The 18,619-nt window shown below is 44.8% G+C and overlaps 1 protein-coding gene across 1 annotated transcript in view; it reads left to right on the forward strand.

The window, feature by feature from the left end:
• The first annotated feature begins 763 nt into the window (after positions 1-763).
• Positions 764-18,619, forward strand: part of SYTL4 (synaptotagmin like 4) — a 640,358-nt gene continuing 622,502 nt past the window's right edge. Inside the window, exon 1 of the mRNA XM_086918791.1 lies at positions 764-1,189. The gene's annotated coding sequence lies outside the window, so the exon portion shown is untranslated. The remainder of the gene's footprint in view (positions 1,190-18,619) is intronic.

The raw sequence follows: 18,619 nt of genomic DNA on the forward strand, positions 1-18,619 counted from the left end.
CTTTGAGGACATTTTTTTTCATTAAACTTTGAAACATATCCATGTACTCAGAAGGTCCCAACTTCACTGGGTTGCCCTGGTCCACGCAAGAATGTCGGAGATGTCTGGCTCACTGCGACACCAAAAAGGACCTAATATAATAATAGTGAAGTGTGTGTAAGCATCCAGCAGGAGGCATCAGACGCTGGGGTGGGTAACAAAACATAACATATTAAACTACATCATGATTTTCTTAACTTGACCTTTACTTTTTCCAGAATACACCTCATTAAAATAATGTATTCTTTTAAATTGCTTTGTGCTCAAGACAGGGTGACGACATGTTTTTGTTTAAACCACTTTAATAATATCCATTAACAGAACATATCCTGGCCACGTTTGCATGATTTTCATGATTCCATTGTTTGTGAGTCGAGGTGAAGCGTTTCCCCTGGCTGATGAGTCACGGTAATCCTAGCGACGGGCACGGGCACGGCCCCCTGTAGGCATTTTAATTGCTACCGGAAAGAGAAACTGCGCACACATACAGCCAACAGATTAACACTGCTGCCTGCAGGTTTGTGTCCCAGTACTGTTTGCAGTGGCGTGGTGTTTTGTTTTTATAGGCAACACTCAATAGTCAGGATTCTGGGAAATAGCCTCAGAGTTCTAAAACAGATCACGTGACAGGTGTATGTTGTATGTCAGGGCCCCTAAGGGCTATGTCCCTTTTCCTGGTTTTACAGGCAGGGGTTAAAATACAGCTTCAGCCTGCAGAACAAACAGTGACTTTGTCTGTCTAATGGCACTTGCATGTCACACAGCACACCCAGCTGTTACGTGCATACACGGGATTAAACACGCACCTTTTGTTTCTCTGCACTTGTCCGCTGCAAACACAAGGAAGTAGCCCGGCAAAGTACGTGAACTAGTCGCAGAAAAATGCAACCAATCCATACCACAGCAAGGAAGTAACCGACAGAAAAAAAACTCGACCCTGAAATTATTGAGAATCCGGGAAACTTGATGGAGCTCACGACAGCCGTGGTTCCGGCTCCCAAAACAATATGCAAAATGCCAGCGTCACTTGGGGTTAGATCATGTTGAGGTACAATACAAGACATGCTGTATGTACTAATCCTGCCCCTGGCCAGCGCAGAAGCAGACTTCCCACTGGCCGACTGAGAGCAGCCTGACGCCAGCACCGCAGGTGAGTAAACACAGGTAATGCACGTTTAGTGATTTATTTTATTCGATGCAATTCCGGGAACTGCGCTTGAGCCTCTAAGTATGTTCCTTTGTAATGAGAATCTTTACGGGGCCCCTGGTTCCTAAATCCCCAAAGCCGGGTATCTATGAATAGACAGTGCTTTAAATGGGAAAAATAAGTGCAGATGCTCATTAAAATGAGCTAGAGGTGTAGTGAGGGGGCGGGGCTAAGGGCAAGACATGATACTTAACACATTCTATATTAGTTGCAGCACATACCAAAACACATGAGAAATATGTTTTTATAAACAAAGCAGGTTAACTCATTAAACAAAATGAAAGAGAAATGTGATAATATGTTAACATTTCCTTTTTTTGCAATAGTTGCACCTTCTTAATGTCAATTGCTGTTTGACACAATACTATATACTTTTGAGCACGCGAGTAGAAAGAAACTGAAAATACCCCCACGTCGAACCAAAGCTCTTATGGCACCAAGCAAATGAAGCAGCTCATCATGACCCACCCCAGAAAATATCTCTGGTCTCTTCCATCGATCTATCCATTCATCTCTTCATCCTACCATTTACCTGCTGGTGTCCACCATTTCACCTTTACGTTCTATTGTCTATTCAGTCTTTCATCAATCATTCAGTTTTTCACCATTCCGACTATCCACCCTTCATATCCAAACGTATCCATCCATCCATCAATCTCCAAACCTATTCATTCATCCTTTCACTCATCCATCTCTTTATCCACCCTTTCCCTCATCCATCAATCCTTTCGCTCATCCATCCATCAACCCTTTTACTCCTTTATTCCATCCACCCTTTCATTCAATCCCTCATTTCACTCATCCATCATCCACCCTTTCATCCATCCTCCCTACCTTTCATTTATCCATCCAATCTTTCACTTATCCACCCTTTTATCAAATCATCCACCTTCCTTCACCCATGCATGCTTTCACTCATCCATCCATCCATCTACACATCCACCCTTGCTCGCTCATCCATCCACTCACTCATCCACTCACCCACCCTCCCTTTTACGTTATTTATGAATCTTTGTTGCCGTGCAAACATGTACAAACACAGTGCCACCACTTTTCTTTAAAATACCTCCTGAGAGTGTCTGAATTCTCTCTCGCTTTCTCAAATTTTTTTCTTACAAAAACAGACATCCACACAAACATAGCAGACACACAAAAGACTGAGGTATGATAAAAGCCATATTTTCATGGCTTTATGAATTGCCACCAGGGCCAGACTGGCCGTAGCCTGATGGCCACTGCCAGGTCACTGACATTACTCCTGTGCTTGCAGGAATGCACAGGCTAGTTTGAATGTGATTGACAGCACAGGGCTCTGTCAAGCACAGCGTGATGGTGAGCACCCAGACATTATTCAAATGAGCCCTGCTGAACAGCTCAGCTGGGGCTCAGATCCAGGCTGCAGAAGCGGTGCCTTGGCTGCCAGAGACACGTTCCACTTCTGCTCACCAGCACAGGCAATGAGCTTATGTTTAATTAGTACGGTACTCTCCACGGCAGTAGAGAAGTGCTGGTACTCAGATTGATAAATATAAGAAGTGCCGGTACTCAGTACCAGTGAGTCCCGCCCATTTAAAGCACTGTGAATAGAGAGTTATTATAACCATGCTCTGTGTAGCAAGCATTTTAAGGACTCAAACATTACTGTCTCTGAGGCTTTCTTGGGGAAACACGTCATCTTTGGCTCCTCTCAGTACGACTACTACACAGTAAATGCCATTACACAATAGCAGTGGCCCCCTGTAATGATGGGTAACAGGCATAGGTTCACGTACTGCGTTTCACCTTTTCTGTGCCGAGTTAGAGTGTCAGTAAATGAGATTTTTCTATTTTTTTTTTGTACCAGCGGCGACATTAAAACACTGGCCATGCAGGTACAAAATCAGCCTGGTGGCAACCCTACCTACTAACCTAGTGAAAGTTGGGTGTGCTGTCTCTGATATGCGCTGCACTAAGGCAAACTGCAGCCTGTGCAGGTAGGAGCAGTGTGGCGGTGGGGCCGGATGGAGGTGGGGGGGGGGATTTTGACAGATGATGGCGAGGGAAAATTAAATAAAGAATTAACTTTCCCTCGTCGTCCTCTGTCGAAATCCAGCCCACCCGGAACCACCGCTCTTACCTGCAAGGCCTAGGCTAACCCAGCACTACTATAGTGGCATTGAGCAAGCAAATCAAACAACAAAAGTGTGTCATACGCAAAAAGGTCTGTGTTTGAGCACTAAGACAGAGACAGAAAAAACTCCCTTATAAGAACACATTGGAAATCATTAGGGATTTTTTAGAAGTTCTCACTCCCCACCCTGGTTGGTGACATGCTTCATCATCGGGCCCACCAGGAGAAGCCGAAGGCCTCCCTGGTGTGCTACAACGCCAGAATATTGCGGAGCTGGTTTTTCGTGACAGTGATGTGAAAAAGGAAATGTGATTTAAAAATGTCTAAAACTGTACCAAACAAAAATTTTTATTCACTGGTCAGTCAGACATGGTTAAAAGATATGTGCGGGAAATCTACCAAAAATTGTTATGGAAGTTTCCACTTATAGTGGGGTCGACATGTTTCTGCCCTTTTATGTGTGTAATTTACTGGGCATTCTTCAGGACCATTTTTGAGTGTACCTCGGCGGTATGGGCGCGCTAAGGCCCACCCTGACCAGAGAACGTGAAAGTTAAAATTTAAATTCTAGTGTGAAAAACAGGCATCCTAAATTCGAATTTATACCATGTTCCCTGAGGCAGTTAGGATAATAAAATGTAATAATCTAACTGCCCATTCTAGCCTATGGAGAACAGGTAGCCTTGCAATAGTAAAAAACGAAAATGGCTGTAATTCACTATTAGGACTTGCTACACACACCAGGGCATGTCCTACCTTATACGTGCAATCCACCCTACCCTTGGGCCTATCATAGGGGTGTCTAATATGAAGCAAAGGGAAGGTTTATGGACTGCCAAGTGGGTGCACTTGCCAAGTCGACATGACAGTCACAGACTGCACACAGGCCTTGCAATGGCAGGCCTGAGACACACTTTACAAGTGTCTCTCAGGCCTGTGGGTGGCACAACCAGTGCTGCAAGCCTACCAGCAGCATTTGATTTACAAACACTGGGCACACATGGTGCACTGTACTAGAGTCTGACAAGTAAATCAAATAACCCAATCATGGAATCACTTATCAGTACACCAATTTAACATAGGGAGCACTTGTACTGTGGCACTGAATTGCAGTGGCACAGTGCCCAAAGCATATAACCAGCACAACATATCAAAAACAGAGGAGGCAATGAGTAAAAATGGAAGGGAGACTCACGCCAATGATGCCAGGTCTAACAGAAAGGATAGGAGAGTCAGAGATCTTCGCGTAGGTTTGCGAATATCATTTTGTAAAATGTGGGTAGTACTACTGTAGTAGTAGTAATAGTAGTAGTAATAAACATACCATAAGAGGCAGCGTGTGAATAGACCCCTGAATGTTTACAAGGAGCTCTGGCCATGTCACTTAATGGCGCAGTGAACTTGAGCAGCAGGTACATGGTGAGATGGGGTGATGGGGTGATGAAGATGCAATCTGAGTCTTGAGGCGAGAAAGGAAGCTGAAGGATAATTGAGTTTTAGGAGGATAAATTATAGGAGGAAAGGGAGCTACAGTTGAGAGTTGTTAGGAAGGTGCCTTGCCATGGGATAGATGCGAAGAAGTATAGAAACTGCAGGTGGAGAGGCAGAAGGGTGTGAAAGACCGCTGCAGGGGGACAGACGTTGGAGAAGAAGCAGCAAGAGGCAGGGGGTGTGCATACTGTTGTAAATGGAAAGGGGAAAAGTGACTACAGTTGGAGAGTTGAGGAGGAAAAGGTAGGCTGCAGCAAAATACGTGAGAGCGTTGGTAATATTAGTGACAAAGACAATAAACAAGAAGGGAGGGAACAGAGACAGTGTAGTTTCAGAAATTATAAAGATAAGAATAGTGGTAACAACTAAGGAGGAGGGTAAGAGACAGCTGTAGCAACAGAGGTGGAAGGAAGAGAAATGTCTTTTGAGAAGAGGCGTGATTAGGAGAGCTGAGGGAAGAGAGATTTTTTGGGAAGCATACCGCTAAATCAGGCAAAGTTGCCTGGACTACTTTTAAACAAAGATTTGGATGGACCAGTAGTCTTATTTATGTGGCTTTTGACATAAATGACCTATGAGTGCAGATGAGCTACAAAACAGGATTCTATCCAAGGCCATTTCAGTTGGTGAGCTTCATGAGGAAGATGGTCGTTATAACTTTCTTAAAGGACCGGCAGGTTGGAGGTATGTTATGCAAATCAGCCATTCCATTCAGAGTTTGGGAAACTTACCTTCAAGTTGTCTGTCCCTATTGCTTCCATATGTTAATTGGGGAGAGGAGATGAAGGTCTGTATAGCATGTTCAGGTGTATTTAAAATTGGGGTCTCTGGTTGGCAGGTTTGTACCCTGTGTAAATAGGACCCTTCCTTCTAGTCATTTTAAGGGGATATACACGTCTAAAATAACCCCTGCTCACCCCCTTGTTAGCTTGGACCAAACAGTCAGGCTTATCTTGGAGGCAATGTGTAAAGCATTCGCACATAACATACAGTAATACAGTCAAAACACCATAAAAGAACACTAGACCAGTTTTAGAAAAATAGCCAATATTTATCTTTGTAAAACAAGACCAACACAATAAAAATCCACCATACAGTAATAAAGATATGATTATTGAATAGATTTAAAATACAGTTCCTTGAAGTCAATAGCTCCATCCAGGGCTAACGCAGCATTGTGAACAAACAAATCCAACAGTTCAGGCCGACGGTGAGGTCACACACCAGATATGATGTCAAGAAGACCCACAAACAGTACCTTTAACCCCTTCGCTGCGGTGGCTATTCCGCCGCAGCGCTAAAGGGGCGGGGCGGCCGTGCGGCGGCCGCATGCTGGTGACAGAACCGCTCCGTCACCAGCCGCGGTTGAGCTGTGCTGGTGACGGAGCGGTTCCGTCATGACCCGCCCCGCTCATTAAAACTGCCGCGCAGGCTCGAAATCAGCGCCGCGCAGGCGCGGCGGCCGGGCCATGACGGAACCGCTCCGTCATCAGCACAGCCCAACTGTAGCTGATGACGGAGCGGTTCCGTCATCAGCAGGGGAGGGGTTAATAGGGCATTGTGGACCTTGCAATGAGCTCCAACGAGGCGAAGTAGGCAGGCGGCAGCCCCAGAGGTGAGTGCACGAGTCGTCAGGCCCTTGAAATCACATGCGTTGAAGATCAAACTCTGTGAAGTTGAAGTCAGGAGTGCTGGCATTGGCAGGTATCGGGCTGCAGTGCAAAGTGGAGCAGAGTAGCATGCAGTGCCCTCAGGTCCCAGTGCAGACAGCAGCTCGGTGACAGTGTCCAGTGGTGTTGGTGAGACCACGACTGCCATGCGAAGTAGTGTGGTGCTTGTTGCAGTGTTGACAGGTCACTGTCTAAGCAATGGCATCGCTGTTACTGAAGCGATGTCATTGGCAGACCCAAGGCTGCGAAGCGGGGCAATGCGGTGTGTGGGGCCCACAGGTCAAGGTGCATGCAGTGGCATTGGTTGATGATCTGGAGTCAATGGTGCTGGCATCTGTGGACCATGGCTGCAGTGTAGGATGGGGTGTGCCGTGTATACCTTGCAAACAGTGCCCCCAGGCCATGGTGCAGGCAGCGGAATCGTCTTCAGATTGGAGCGTCATCATTGGTGAGACCAAGGCAGTGATGTGAAGCGAAGCGGTGCGGTGTGTGATGCCCACAGGTCACGGTTCAAGCAGCGGCTTGACGACTGCGCCAGACGACGTCGGTGAGACCAGGGTTGCGGTGCTTAGTGTGGTGGTGCTCATAGCCCTGCTAACAGGTCACAGAGCTGGCAGTGGCATCTTTGACGGCGTTGGTTTGCTTTTTCATCTATGGCAGCTAAAACACACAGTTCTAGGTGCAGAAATCCCAGAGGATGGTGAAGCCTTTGGTGTGCCTTAGGCTTTCAACAGGAGGTAAGCTCTACTTAAAGCCCTTGTGGAAACTTTAACAGCAGGAGTTACGAAACTTTATCCCCAGTCCTTTCACTGCCCAAGACAGAAGCAGCTACTGCAAGCCAACCCAACAAAGCAGCAAACAGAAAATGGGTAGTACTCCTCCTGGCAGCTCTTCTAGCTATTCCTCTTAGCAGGGTCCTTAGTCCAAAAGTGTTGTAAAGTTCTGGGGCTTTAGGTCTAATTCTTATACTCCTTTTTCCCTTTGATGTCTTTGTTCAGAAAGACTCTCTTGCTTAGCAAACCCAGTTCTGTCCTCCCTGGTACAGCCACACTACAGGGGTGAAGACATCATTGTGTATGGCAGCCACAGCCTATTTAGGTGCTAGTGACAACTTCTACCATCTCTCTAGCCCGGATGGTTCCTCAACATATGGAGCGCACACCTCAGCTCCTTTTGTTTGACTGTCTGGAGTAAATGCATAAACAAGCCCCTGTCAATCTAAAACCAGTCATTCATACCACAGGCAGGCAGAGGCAAAGGATGGTTAAGCAATAAAATGCCCACTTTTTTAAAAGTAAAAGACACACAGATGATGGACGGAATGCAGAGCAAATCAAACATGTCACCCCAGTTTAGACCCAGCCATATGCAAATCAGTCTTGACCCTGTGCCTCATGGGAACAGTCCAGACCGAACTGTCCAGCCAGGTCCTCCCTGGACCAGAAACAAGCATCCTAGGACCAGTTTTGGGGCATCACCCCTCATCAGCCGGGCTAGCTCAAATCCAGTGGCACAGTGAGCCCGGGACCCACGTCTGGGCATACCCTGCGCACTTAGGGTGAAAAAGCAAAAGACTCACAGATGATGGACGGAATGCAGACCAAATCAAACATTCAACCCCAGTCAATAGATCTAGGTTAAATCCATCATTATTTTACTGACCATGCCACCCCAGTTTAGATCCAGCCATGTGCAAATCAGTCTTGACCCTTTGCCTCCTGGGAACAGTCCAGACTGAAGTGCCAAGACAGGTCCTTCTTGGACCGGAAACAAGCATCGTGGAACCGGTTTCGGGGCATCACCCCATATCAGCCAGGCTAGTTGAACCCAGTGGCACAGTGAGCCCGGGACCCACGTCTGGGCATACCCGGCACGCTTAGGGCGAGAAAGCAAAAGAACCACAGATGCCGGATGGAATGCAGAGCAAATCAAACATTCACCCCCAGTCAATAGATCTGGGTTAAATCCATCGTTCTTTTGCTCACCATGCCACCACAGTTTAGACCCAGCCATATGCAAGTCAGTCTTGACCCAGTGCCTCCTGGGAACAGTCCAGCCCGAACTGCCAAGCCAGGTCCTCCCTGGACCAGAAACAAGCATCCTGGAACCGGTTTCGGAGCATCACCCTTCATCAGCCAGGCTAGCTTGAATCCAGACTGATTTGCATATGTCTGGGTTCAACTGGAATGGCATGGGGAACAAACAAATTATATATTTAGACCCAGATCACTGCACTGGGATGACTGTATGACATTATTCTGCATTCTGTCCATCAATTGTTCTTTTTTCTTTTGTCACCCCAAGTTGGACAGGTATTCCCAGACATGGGTCCTGTGCCCTACCTGCCACTGGAATCAAACTATCCTGGTGATGAGGAGTGAAACCCCGAAACCGGTCCTAGGATGCTTTTTTCCAATCCAGGGAGGACCTGGCCCGGCAGTTCAGGCTAGACTGTTGCCATTGGACGCAGGGTCAAGACTGATTTGCATATGACTGGGTTAAAACTGGAATGGCATGGGGAGCAAACAAAGGGGGATTTAGGCCCAGGTCACTGTACTGGGATGAATGTATGACATTGTTCTGCATTCTGTCCATCAATTGTTGTTTTTGCACTTTATAAAAGTGACATTTCGAACATGCAATTTAAAAACCATCTTCACTAAAAGATGTATTTTTTAATTGTGAGTTCAGGGATCCCAAACTCCAAGTTTCTATCATCGTCCTATGGGAACCTGCACATAAAAGATGTTTCAAGGCAGACCACATGTTAACCTATGGAAGAGATATCCCTTCAATAGTGAAAAACGAAATACACAGTATTTCACTTTTAAGACATGTAAAAACACACCACTGCATGTCCTTCCTTTAAAATACACTGCACCCTGTCAAGAGGGCTGTCTTGGGCCTACCCCAAGGGTGACTTATATTTAATAAAAGGGAGGGGTTAGGCCTGGCAAGTGGGTGCACTTGCCAGGTCGACATGGCAGTTAGAAACTGTGCGCACAGACAGGCAGGTCTGAGACACATTTGACAGGCTACTTATGTGGGTGGCACAATCAGTGCGGCAGGCCCACTAGTAGCATTTGATTTACAGGCCCTGGGTACACACAGGGCACTTTACCAGGGGCTTACCAGTAAATCAAATATGCCAATCATGGAACACCAATCATAAAACAATTTACAGTAGAAGATCTTGCACTTTAGCATTGGATAGCTGTGAAAAAGTGTGCAGAGACACTAAATCATCAAAACAAAGTCCAGCACACCTACAAAAACATGAGGCCAGAAAACAAAACAACAAGAGAAACACACCAAAAGATGGCAGGTCTAATAAGGTGGATGCTTAGTTATATTAGGAAAAAAGCCTGTGACAGAGAGATTCAGTATGCATAGGATTGTTGCTTACATACAACCCCTGTTATGGATCCTACCAGCACATTTATCATAGGTGTATCTTTCTCAAGCTTTAGAAGTTTTAAAAGGGCTCACCGCAACTAGAACTGTTCAAATACAAGGATTATAAAAAACTGTTTTGTAATAATAGATTCAGCAGTGATGATATGCACATTAGGGATACCCTATGAAAGTGTTCCTAAACCAGATATTGAATCAGATGCAAAATGACAAAAAACAAACTACTAAAAAATTACTCCCGAAGTGGTCACTTATTTTACAGTACCATGCCTCTTTTATCCGTTTGCAAATAATATTTGGAAATATATTTAGTAAGAAAAACAAAAAGTGTTTAATTAAATTACTTGATTCAAAATTATAGACAACATGTTTATGTAGAAATACATTAATACTTTTATTTACAAACTAGCAGCCCATCCCGACCTTGTCCGGGAGCAATCAGGCTTCCCCGACCCCCGCCCGCCACGACATTGTCCAGCAGCCCGGGCCCCCGCCGCGATCATTAGTGCCCTTTGTTATTTGGGGCTCTTGGTATTGAGCACAGGGTACTTTTCTTTTGGAGCGATGTGACATTGCTGCTGTTTGGCTCTATCCATGACGTGACCTCCGCCCGCCCCGACATTGTCCAGCAGCCCGGGCCCCCGCCCGCCCCGACCCCTGCCCGCCCCGACATTGACCAGCAGCCCGGGCCCCCCGCCCGCCCTGTCCCCCGCCTGCCCCGTCCCCCGCCTGCCCCGACCCCTGCCTGCCCCAAACCCCGCCTGCCCGACATTGTCAGTGGGTCCCCCGGAGCCTTACCTCTGACGCCGCTCCTCCCCCGCGCTCTTCAGTTCACCGCTCCGCCGCTCGTCACCACTCCTCCCGCCTGTCTGCCGCTCCTCACCGCCTGTCCGCCGCTCCTCACTGCTCCTCCCGGTGCTATGTCCGGCGCTCCTCCTCGCGCTCCTGGACGCCGCTCCTCCCCGCGCTCCTGACGTCAGCACGCAGGTCGCGGCCGGTGCTACTTCAAAGGGACTACTTTTTTTTTAATGTAAATTTTTTAAATAACGCATATTTGTATCGTTTATATAGCCTATGTCCATCTGCACACCCTGACGATTACAATGATGTATCGGGTGTGTGGATTGGCGCTGTGGTTCCAGAGTTTACCCGCCTCAAAGGTTCAAAGTTCTTACTTTATAATAGTAGTATAGATCAAAACGTTATTTTTAACAAGAATCATTGAGGATGAGTAGCACATGGACAATAACACATACATTGAAAATCTCAGACTATCACATTAAACACAAAAACTCTACAATAAGAAATTAGACTCAGACATGAGCACAAAAGTCTATTCAGTTACAAGGACGCATCAGAAATAAGATCCACAGTAGCTGTTCTAAGAGAGCCTAGCCTCGTCATATTGGACATACTCTGTTGTGCTCGATGAAGCTATTTTGGAACAAAGACATTATGAACAGATCCTGTTTCTGAAATAACATATGCCCCTGATGTGTTATTTCTGCTAGAACCTGGGTGTGTGTTATTCTCAGCACAGCAATTGAAATTTAAACAACAAAAGTTCGGCTTTGAGACAAATAGATTAGCTAAACTCATGTTCCTTACCCTCTCATCACATAGAATACCTCGGTTCCAATCTACCAAAAAGGTTCTGTGCAAGTAAAGGAACCAATGAAGATATGAGATGTGGGAGTAGTGGCAGATTTATGCAGTGGCGTAGCAAGGTCAGGTGGTACCCGGTGCAGAAAAGTTCTTGTTTAAAACACATATTTTTGCCATTTTGTCAAGCCCTGGGTGACGTCTCATGACTAAGGAGGAGGGGGGGTGGGGCAAATTGGCAACAATATGTGTTTAAACACACATTTTTGCCATTTTTGTAACCCCGCTAAGTGATGACACCCGGGGCGCCTCGCACCCACCGCACACCCCTTCCTACGCCCCTGGATTTAGGGCCTGATTATGATCTTGGAAGATGGTATATTCTGTCACAAATGTGATGGATATCCAGTCCGCCATATTACAAGTTCAATAGGATATAATGGTATTGTATTACGGAGGACAGGATATTCGTCGGGTTTGTGATGGAGTGTGCCATCCGCCAGGATCGTAATAATGGCCCTTAGTCACTTATCCTGTTATTCTCACAAGCGGACTGCAAGGCAGGTGCAAGGAAAATGTCTTCTTTACTATGTTGGATGAAGGTCCATCCAGGAATGTAACTGTGCTATATCCAATGTCCATCTAAGAAGTCCATCAATAACACCAGGACGAACACAGTAAATGAAAAAAACTCAAAAATGTGTGAAACTACCTATGCAGAATTAAAGGTGTCAGATGAAGAAAAGAAAGAATGCTTGGCCTCAGTAGTCTATTAGACTGTATGCATATAGCAGGGTCCTCTGTTATTTCAAGTAAGACATAAGGCTCATATGTGAGGCAGCAGTTACAGAACTAGGGCAAGACCCGGAATAAGGTTTCTAAAGAAGCTGCTTTTTTGGTGTCAAAGTCTAAGCCTAAAATGGCTGTCAGGTAACTCAAGGTAAATCACATGAAAGTAGCCTGATCATCTGACTGGTCCAAATCTTAATACCCATACCAAAATAAAAACAAGCGGAGGAGACTGTGCTTGAAACAAATTAAATAAACAAAATTGTTTGTTTGCGATGAGCACCACACTGTCACCGTGGAACGTCAGGCCCACAGCCTGTGGCCTCACGGGAAACATCACTTCAAACGCATTCATTACAACGCACTACCATTACAACGCAACCATTACAACGCATTGCGCTGGGGGGCGCTCTAGGATAGGGAATATATTTAATTTACTATCCAACACCTTCCCTACTATCCACGGGGACTGGAGTTGGAATAGTAAATTAAATAATTCACTATCCAGCGATTAAAAGCACTATGCGTTGTAATGGTATGCGATGTAAAAACCGCGTTGTAACAGCAGGCGTTGTAATAGCCTGCGTTGTAACGTCATCAATCCGGCCTCACCCAACAGCAAGGTGCGGTTAAACCACAGAGAGAGAAGAGTGGGGGGAAGAGGTAGAAGAAATAGTGCCTCAATCACGTCCGGAGTAGCGAACAGGTACTCATTAGGCTGAATCAATCTGTACTTGGTCTGTGCTCCACAGCAAGCATCGGAAGTGACGTTTCTGATGGACTAGACAATTAGGGATGCTGCAAAGAAGAGTGACACAAGCACACCAATGGTAAGCAATGGGCAGGCTCCAAACTCTTCTGTAAACAATAGTGTCTTGCAGGCTCAACCCTAAAAGGAAAACCCTTTGCCATACTTTAGGTTGCATTTGCAAATGAAAATTTTATATGGAGTTGTTAAACTGTTCATGAAGGGTGAAATGGTTAAAACAGAAGACCCAGGGACTCGGTCGAGTAATGTACAAATATTATGTTTGTGTTTAGCTGCCAATCTGGTATCTGTGTGCTGTCTCGAATGCCCAAGTTGTTCTACTTTAAATGTGAGCAATAGTTTTCCACTTCACTAGCTCTTAAAGGGAAGCAGGTGGGTCCAATGTTTAACATCTGTAAATATTACATGTTTTCAAGAGTGAGTATGATCAGAGGTGGCAAGCCTTTTCTGAGTCTGTGAAGCAAGGCCAACGTGCCCAGTGTTGTGCTGGGCTCAGGAACGACTGGTTGGGTTTTTGTGAGCCCCTTTGCTTCTCTGATGCTGCCAATCATCTTTAAAGGGTCCGAATGTGTTGTATACAGAAACAAGGTGGGTGTATTGAGGTGCTTAAAGAAAATGGCCACTGAAGTTTACGATTATCTCTTATAGATGCACATCTGACAGAAGAATGCATTATAAATTAAATAGGTGATACAAAATTTGATTTTAGGGGTGTCTGACTAACACTAAAGCAGGCTAACCAATATGCATTTAGGATAAATGCAAAGTAACATTTCTACATCCATTCAATGAGGAATTCAGCAATGGGTCAGCGAAACATAGCTCATTCAAGCAATAAATAGATAATAGGTCAGCTGACATTTTCTTTGCGTCCAAGCTTAGTCTGTTTTCGTACTTCCGGAAAATACACCTGACTTCACACATAAATCAGAGGGTAATGGTTGACTAAACTCCGAGTGTAAACATGGTCACAGTCCTAGCATCATCGTTCAGTGTAGTACTAGTAATAATTTACCCGCCGCTAATGCGCATTCAAGGATTTAAAGGAGCCATGTATGGATGATGTTACAAAGTGTCTTTTCATAACCCACCGGGTCATATTCAAACAAAAGAATACAGAATCTTAATTTGTAGTCAGTCAGTGTTCATGATGCAGGATAGTGTGAAGGAAACCTTTCACTTCATGGCCCTTTTAAAGGCAACTTAATATGTGATCAGTTTATTGAATCAGTGAGCAATGATGGTCTGTTTGGTCTTGTTGACCTTTCATGACCTCCATTTCTTTAGTGACCTTTTAAGTGATGATCTTTAGAAAATGAATGGTTGAATGCATACAGTGGCAAAGTCTTGTGTGTGTCAATTTCAGGTGGGAGATAGTGCTACGTGTAAAGGAGCCTGTTGACTCCATTAGGTGGCAGGTTTGGGCATGGTCTAGAAAGGGCTAAGTTACAGCTAGGTTTCCCTAGTTATACAATGTTGGTCTGAGGAACTGACTAGGCAGGGCTTAGTATTCAATTTACAGAATGTAAATTTGTGATTGGCCAATGGAATTAAAGTGCATGCCTGGCGTCTTCAGAGAAAATATGTTGTCGGTTGAGTTGGGTTCAAACCCCTCTCAAGCAACAACCTCAATCCTTATCAGTATAAACTACAAAAAGTCACTAAATTAACCAATGTTCAACCCTTTGGTAGCTTGGCACAAAAGCAGTCAGGCTCAACTTAGCGGCAACGTTCAAAGTATTTTACAGTGCTTAAACTGTAATAAAGTGAAAATGCAACACAAGAAAAGTTCCACAATAATTAAAGGAAAATATAAGAAAAATGGAATAAAGTATTTGACACTAAAATGACAAAAATCCAATCAGTAGAACCGCAGTTGTGAATTTGTACAGTTTAAAGTGGAAAATAGTTCCTAAAAGATAAAAGCCATCCACGGACAAGAAGTTGCGAGAGACGAGGGCAGAGTTGAAAGTATGGCTGATGGAGCGCGGTTTGGATACAAGAAGTGGATGGGCCCAGTCTCCTCTTACCTTCGAACTTAGAAGACGCTTTGATAAAAAAAATCTGAGAAGGTAAGATTAGTACTGTACGAGGAGGAGGCTTGTCATCAGAGAGCTGCTTGGCGTAGTCGCAGTGAAGATTTTGACGTTCAGCCTTAGTATCTTTTTTGGAAATCGTAAATCTTCAATTGAACGAAGCTGCAGGCTGTAGCCAACAAGGGATCTAGAAGGCTGGCTGCAGAGAAAAATGTAGCGAGAGCTACGGAGAAGTCAGGTCAACTGGCGATGCACCTTTAGTGGATCAGCAAGCAGGTAGGTCCTGGTCTGCCCTCGGTTTTCAGGGCACATTTTAGCAGAAAAAGTTCTACATCCCAAGTATTGTATTTGAATTATCTGGCAACCTTTAGCACAACTTTCATGGGTCCAGGAATGGAGGGGCACCACCTTGAGGGTACAGACTCTGCCTGGGTCCAGGTGTGAGTTCAAGATGGTTGAAGCCTATTCTGTCCCAGAGGTTTTGATTGGGAGGCCAGTCAACTGGCCCTTGGAGTCACTCTTGTGATCCTGAATTAAAGCTGAAAAGCAGATCTCAAGCAGCAGGTCAATTTTCTGAGGGCATAGGTCAAACTTAAGGCAGCAGCAGGACAGTCCTTTGAAGCACACAACAGGCCACAGGCAGCAGGGCAGGCCTCTGAGAGTCCTCCACAGGTCCAAAAGGGATCTGAAGGGTGCAGGGGTGTACCTGGTGCCAGGTTTGAGGTGGAAGAAACCTTCAGAGTTTCCTCCCACAGATGGTGCTGGGATTTCCTTCTTACATACCCTGGTCCCAGGATGACTGTGGCACAAAAGACTTCTGTGAAGTTCTTCGTGTGGGGGCTGAGGCAGTGTCTTTGAAGTGCGAGTGGGGCTGTGCACAGCATTGAACCTCCCATCCTGTCCGGATGCTCCATCTTGATAATACCCAGTCCCCCTATAGTATGACTGTCTGGGTGGCATAAACAAAGGCAAACTACCAACTAAGCCTAGTCACGTGACACAGGAAACAGGCTGTAGGCGGTAGGACAAGAAAATGGCAACTTTCTAAGAGTAGCCTGTACCTCAACTTATTTGAAAGCATTCACAGTTTTTGCTTAATGGCCAAACCCATTTCTTTAAGTTTGTACCGGTAATATATTTATACCTTTCATTTTTTACCTTTAAACTTTCATTAGATTATTTCTGTATGAAAAGGAGAATTGTTCAATTCCTTTATACATTTCATATATAAACAATTAGGAAAAAACATTTTAAATCCACATACCTAATAAGACACACTATACATACTACTGTCAAATTGGTGCCACACAGCAATCATAGATCAGGGTCTAAATAGTTCCTGACCAGCTAACCTAATCCAGTGCAATATGGCTCACTAGAGGAGTGTGACGGGGTAAAGTCACATTTGAACCACAGTACCATGCAATGCCCCCCTTGACATTGATACTTATTCTATTATGGCAGGTGGAGGAGCAGCAGCTGGGAGTGGAATGGATGGTATAGGGGGCCTTGGGCAATGCCAAAGCATAGAGAGGCATGGTCCAGTTTAATTTCTCTTTTCCTGATGCATCTGGTGAGAAGCAAACCCTTACGATCTCAAATGCCTGATCGCCTATGTGGGTGACTATAGGTGGGTGTTTAAGGCTTGTTCTTGATGGTTTTTGATGGGTTTACTCTCCCCAAATGCACCACTTACGTTTTTGCTCTCTGGAAGCACCCTACACCCATATTGTAACCCCCAAAGACAAAGAGTGGCCCTCAATAAATAGGGTCTGCACTCTTTAGGAAGAGCTTGGAGAAGGCACTTGGATTGTGCAAATCCAGGTGGAGAGCATTGTGTTTCTCCTGAAGAACAAAGGAATCACTTCATCCAAGAATCACCACCCACAATCATTTAGCCACAGGGGAGCCTTTTCTGTTAGGTGACTCAAGAGTTACCATCACCATTTCCTTTGGCCTTTATACCACTTAGAGAGAACTGGAAGGTATCAAGGGCATCAGCCGGTCTTGATTGCAGTAGACAGTGTCCTCTATCGAACATATTCTTCTTTGATGTTTTGTTGCATTCAAGCAATTACATTGATGAAACCTTACACCTTGGCATCTCTGATGATGAGACTTGCTGCTTTTAGGGATGAATGTGGGCCATACGTCAACCACACCCTCACAAGACAGTGGAGGTTGTGACACTCATTGGAAATCCTCTATGCAAGAAATGAGGGAGAATCCAGCCAGATCCCGGCTCCGGCATCTATAATTGAGATGAATCAAGGATCTGGCCTAACCATAATTAAATATTCTGAATTTGTCCTGGTGTAATTTGCTAACAACAGGACACATTCAGCAATGCCAATACATTGTCTGATTTCAGTTTGGAGCAACCTGCAGGTTGAGCAGTAAGAGGGTTCTTATTTTCACTTCCAGCTGGGCCCCAACATAAATGCCTTACTTAAAGGGCCGTCATTCCTTCTCTTGTTGGAGTATCATCCGGACTGGGAGCTCTCTGGAGCCTAACACCTACATTCCAGTGCAATGGTGGGAAATAAAGGCACCCACCTTCTTATCACTACACAAGTGCTTAATAGAAAGTATGATTTGAAAACAGGATTTTGACTTTTCTTAACCCTTAGATATGCCTGCATTGTAAAAATGTCCGGTGCATATGTCTGGATGAGTAGACTAATAGCCATTTAAATAGCACTTACTAATATATATTTTAATTTCTGGTATAGTGTTACTCCTCCCAAAATAGGGTTTACATCACACAGACATTGTACAGAGACAACGACTCATACAAGTGTGTAAATCGCAGTACAGGAAATGTTATATAAGATAAGGTGTATTACAAAGTGTAGGAGTATCATATCATCCATACTGGTTAGCAGTATCTGTTAAGGATGCTTGATCTGGAAAAACTCAAAGCCAGGATTTAAAATGCAACACATTGGTTGGGGTTGTCTGTACTAATAGACTTTATTACAACCCCAAGTAACACTTTTTAGCAACCTCAGAATAACAAAAGATTGGGAAAAAAGGATAAGGTTCTCGACCTATGCTTTGCAGTGTGCAAGCAGCCTCCTGGATGCCTGTTCATATCTCAATGTGCTATATTAAAAGGATTGTACATTAAGAAAGGTAGGTAATACAAAAATCTCTATGCCAAAATCAGTAGCCCACTGAATGATCTATATAAAATACACATCTGTGATTTGCATGTTACACATTGTGCTCTGCAGCAGGCACTTGAACTCTATGTGCTACTGTATGATGAATCGAACCTGTGACTAGACAAAACACAGATCTCTCCAGTAAGTAAATTAGCCACCAGTTTTATATTAGTGTTATTATCTCCTGATCCAGTGCACATAAAAGAGCACAAGGTCAATAGAAGTGTTCATATTAGTTCAATCTCAAAGGAGTAAGTCTCTGTGATTGTAGCAAGTTTCTTTGTCCAGGACAGAAACCCCCACCTAACCGTAGGTGGTATGCTTC

Source organism: Lissotriton vulgaris, chromosome 4_1, assembly GCF_964263255.1.
Source record: "Lissotriton vulgaris chromosome 4_1, aLisVul1.2, whole genome shotgun sequence".
In the NCBI taxonomy this organism is placed as follows: domain Eukaryota; kingdom Metazoa; phylum Chordata; class Amphibia; order Caudata; family Salamandridae; genus Lissotriton; species Lissotriton vulgaris.